General features: G+C 34.9%; 1 protein-coding gene across 1 annotated transcript in view; it reads right to left on the bottom strand.

Moving 5' to 3' along the window:
• The window catches only part of LOC102831536 (diacylglycerol kinase beta-like), a 585,403-nt gene extending 582,185 nt beyond the window's left edge, over positions 1–3,218 (bottom strand). The window contains exon 1 of the mRNA XM_006834239.1: positions 3,120–3,218. The gene's annotated coding sequence lies outside the window, so the exon portion shown is untranslated. The remainder of the gene's footprint in view (positions 1–3,119) is intronic.
• Between the last annotated feature and the right edge of the window lie 1,926 nt (positions 3,219–5,144).

Genomic DNA, 5,144 nt, shown 5'->3' with positions numbered 1-5,144 from the left:
CAGAGAAAAAGAGGAAGACCCCCAATGAGATGGATTGGCCAAGTGGCAGCATCGATGGACTCAAGCATGGCAACAGTAATGAGGTTGGCCCAGGATCGGGCAGTGTTTCACTCTGCCGTGCATAAGGTCGCTGTGGGTTGGTATCAACTCAATGGCACCTAACAACTACAACTGTTTTCTATAACTGGAACCTCTTTAGCTCTTTCTTAGTCCTGATCTCCTTTTGTAATTACATATTTCATTATTCATTAATTTATTTTCTCTCTACTCAATGAAAATGTCATCTCCAATAGTTTTGTTGTGTTGTTGTTAAGTGCCATTGAGTCGGTTCTGATTCCTGGTGACCCTGTGTAGGGTTTCTGAGGAGCCACTTGATAGTTTGAAACACCAACCTTGCAGTTCAAATGACCTTTCTGTCCAGTGCTTATCCTACAGTGCCACACCAGGACTCTCCGAGACGTTAGGGGCCACCAATTTGCTTCCTCACTACATAATCCATATCCTAGAATTGTACATATATTGTACATCCTATTTCATCATTATTGTAGACTTTGACATATATTAGTGTTGTACTTTGAACAGCAATTCTAATGTTTTCTACTATGAAAAATTACAATAAATAGGTTTAGGGTAAAAGCAATTAAGTATATGGAAAATGGAACATTGTCAACAAATTTAAGATTCAAGTCATTTGATAATTTAGAACAAAAATATAAATGCTAATATTTAAATATCAACAATATGTTCCAGAAAAATATAACAAGACACACACATGCTTTGCTTCATTTGAATCAACACACATGTAGGAGTACTGACAAATACAAGCATGTCATGAACAATGGTTATATTGTTATCTATTGGTCTTTTCAAGTTCCAGGAGATAGTTCAATATTTTAATAATATTCCTTTATTAAGTTTTAAATTCTTACTGTAACTTCCAAAGAGATTACATAATAAGTTTTTAACTTAAATCTCTAAATTTGTCTAAAATATATGCAGTGTACAGTACATTAGTTGGTCAGATATCAGTTCTTCTCAAACTTTGTTGTAAAAAAGGGTTACCTTCCTGTTCTGTTTGAAAGAAAATCACCTGCCCAGGTTCTATCCCCAGGGATTTCATTCAGCAAATTTGCTGTGGGATCAAGCAATTATATTTTTAACAAGCTCCCCACGGGCTGACTCTTATTGCCTTAGCAGATACTGTTCAAACTTCTCTAAGCGATTTTAGGTACTATAAATATTTAACATGTAATCCTTAGTTCTTTACCAAGCTTGAGTTTTCTTTTCTCTGATGATCTGCAGATAAATAATGCCTATTAGTACTGAGTCTTCAAAATATTTGAATCTCTAGCTGGAGCAAAAGTGAGTGAAGAAAATCAAAGTTGCTTGGAAACAGTTGGCCCAAAGGAGGAAAAGACTACATGAACCTCCATGAGCCTCCATGAGCTTGAGACCAGAATTACTAGATGGTCCTGGGGTGGTTTAATGTGCCAGACTGCAAAGTCATTTGAACTGCAAGGTAGGCGGTTCAAGCTCACCGGCTGCTCCTCGGAAACGCTATATATACAGAGTCGCTATGGGTTGGAATCAACTTGACGGCACTTAACAACAACAACAATCCTGCTACCAACAACCACAACTCTGAAAGTAATTCTGGATAGAATGGTAGAAATATGTGGAACTGAACTCAAAATCATGAAAAAAGACCTGGCTCTCTGGTCTGAACTCACCCTCATCTTTATGGATCAATTTTCAGTGAAATATATAGGTCTATGAGGTAAACAGAAACAATGGGGAAGTAGGCACACCCTAAAATAATCAACAGTATTCATACAAGATCAAAAGGGTGGAATTTTCCCAGGAAGAAGGCTCAGAAAGAAAGAAAAAGGAAGCCTGGAAGTGGGAAAGAGGGTGTTACATTGTGGCGACTGCAATCAGTGCGACAAAATAAACTGTGTGAACAGTAGAGTGACAAACACGTTTGTTTTGTAAAATGTTACTCAAATCACAATAAAAAGTTAAATATATGTATCATGGCTTCATATGCAAACATTCACATTGTACTTTAAAGTCTAAAAAGTACAAAAGACTTCATGAATTTTAAGTGTGAATAAAGTACTCGGCCTTCTCCAGCCACATTCTTCCCCTTTTTAGTTTTTTGAACATATCAATCACCTTCCCCCCTCTAGTCCCTTGAACTTGACTATGTCCTCTGTTTATAAATCCAACCCCAGTTATAGATGACTGTCTGATTATCCATTCATCTAGTTCTACCTCATTTATTATCCCCTTGGAGAAATAGTTCATTATTTTAGTCATCTGTTTGTTTACTTGTAAGTAGAAGTTTCCCAATTTACACATAATTTTGTGTCTCATCAGAATGTAAGTTTCTCAAAAGTATGGATTTTGCTTTTCTGTTCTCATGTCTGTACCTCAACTGCATAGAAAGCCACCAAGCATAATGTAGGTATGAAAAATAAGTGTTACTTAATCAATATGTTTCTGTAAAAGAAATTTATTTATATTCATTTTTTTCTTTTTGTGATTTGACCGCACAACTCATAGAATAATCATCTTTGCCCGGTGATTTCCAGTAAATACTGACTAGTAACTGCAAGTTAATTCATGCTATCTGATTTTTTTATGTTAAAAAATGAAAAACTGGAGAGGTTTGGAAACTTGTCGACTCAAAAAACATCTACAATTAGTTTGAGATTAAATTCCAGTACTCACAGTGTATCTCTTTGTCCACTATTTGTTTCTCTCCCCAGACTATTAAGTCGTGTACTACACATCTTATAAGGAGCTCTGGTAGCATAGTGGTTACAAGTCGGACTGCCAACCTCAAGGTCAGCAGTTTGAAACTACCAGCAGTTCTGCGGGAGAAAGATGAGGTGGTCTGCTCCCATAAAGATTTACAGACTCAGAAACCCTGTGCAGGGTCACTAGGAGTCGGAACCAACTCCACAGTGCTTAACAACAACAACAACACATCTTACACTAATTAGATTTCCTAAAATCATATGGAGGTTGTGATGCAGTAAAGAAATGGTCATTTGAGGAAGGATACACTGGGTTTCTGCTTTTTAAACTGTTTGCTGTTCTTTTAGATGTTTTACCTCCTCCCCATCGCAGGCATCTTGCTAGATCATTTCCAGTCCCAAGTGGTAAAATAGCAACTGGAGGATGTTTCACGACATTGGCCTTTTCTGTGGAATAAAAAAATTAAATTAAAATTTTAAACACAGGTAGAACAACAGAAGAGGAACAAACAAACAAACCCCAAAAGCTAGAATTAAATAAAACAATTCTGTTACTTATAAGCAAAATGTTATATTATACATATGATTATGAATTATGATCAATATATTTGTAGAAACTTCTAAAAACACAAATACTATAATTTACAAAGTGATAGAGAATTTCAAGACTCATGTGTGACAAAAGCCTTAGAAATAACTTAGCCAAAAACCATCCATAGCGCATTTACTTAGCTTCAGTTATAACCCATAGGGATGAAGCCTAAACTATATATACAGAGATGTTATCAGAGTAGAGAGTAAGTTCCTATGTACATTATTTTTGCTATATCAACTCTAGGTACATTTTAAAGAATAAAATATTTTTAATACAGTTTAATCCACTGAAATTACAATGCTCTTGTCTGAACCATCACGTCTTTAATGAATCTCATAAACATGTATTACATTGTTTTTCTTTGCTTTTTCCCCTTCCTCAGTACCTTAACATCAGTATTCATATGTGTGTAAGGAAGGAGAAAAGAAATGATCATTTCAGGGGATGTCACAGTATAACAGACAAGATTTTTATTTTGAAGGCTAAAATAAGGTACAAACCTACTATTTCATCCTAATATCTTCAAAATCTTCAGAAACTTTTCAGCCGACTCTTAATTTGTAAAATTATTGAATTTTAGTTTTTCCATTTAGATATATTGTTTAAATCTTTTGTTGAAAGGCATACAAATGCATTTAATTGCTTTAAAACATTTAAGTGGATTTAAGTTCCTAGATACTTGCCAAAAGTACTCTTATACATGTAATGAATTGCAGTTTAAATTTTTCTGAGTATATAAAAAAGGGTATTTTCAAATGCTTCATTGAAGTTTATTTCTATCAAACATATATAATGTTTGTATATATCAGAACTCTCCTTTTGAGTACATTCATTGCTTTCTGTGAAAGATCCTGATTCTAATAAAGGATTTAGTAAAATAGTAAATGTTCATTTTGGTTATCTCTGCGTTTGGGCCACCCACAATCTGTTTTTCCAATTATTACTCAGTTCTGAATTTTCTCTGAAATCCAAGCTGCTTTTCTGATTTATTAAGGTGTTGTGTGTTTGTGTGCATGAGAGAGAAAGATAAGCCTATATTTTGCTTAGGAGTCCTGGTGTGGTGCTGTGGCTTAATGTGCTGGACTGCAAAGTTGTGTTGAACAGCAAGGTCAGCGGTTCAAGCTTACCAGATGCTTCTCGGAAACCCTATACAGTGTTGCTATGGGTTGGAACTGACTCAATGATACTTAACAACAACAATATTTTGACTACAGTTATGTACCTGTTGTGTTTGCTTGTAAAACTGAGCTTTGTATGTTTAAATACACTTTTCAAGAGCTCTATATATGGATTACATCTCAGTGTAAAGAAAACAAAAATCCTCACCATTGGATCAATAAGCAATAATCTTATCAATGGGGAAAAGTGTGAAGTTGTCAAGGACTTCATTCTTCTTGGATCAACCATCAACACTCAAGGGAGCAGTAGTCAAAAAATCAATCCCATGTAAACTATCATATAATTCACAATAAAACATTAAAAAACAAAAAAAAAGGTAGAAACATCCTAAATGTTCATCAGCAGATGAATGAGTACACAAAATCGTCTATACATACCAATAAAACAAAAACAAAACAAAACAAACAACAAAAGAAATCAAATAACTGTATTGCATTCAGCAAATCTGCTGCACAAGAACTTTTTAAAGTGTTGAAGAGCAAAGAGGTCAGCTTGAGGACTAAGGTAAGCCTGACCCAAGCCATGGTATTTTCAATAACCTCATATGCATGCGAAAGCTGGACAGTGAATAAGGAAGACCGTAGAAGAATTGATGCTTTTGAGTTATG

Source organism: Chrysochloris asiatica, unplaced genomic scaffold, assembly GCF_000296735.1.
Source record: "Chrysochloris asiatica unplaced genomic scaffold, ChrAsi1.0 scaffold00010, whole genome shotgun sequence".
Taxonomy (NCBI): Eukaryota; Metazoa; Chordata; class Mammalia; order Afrosoricida; family Chrysochloridae; genus Chrysochloris; species Chrysochloris asiatica.
This window is presented reverse-complemented; position numbering and strand designations above follow the sequence as displayed.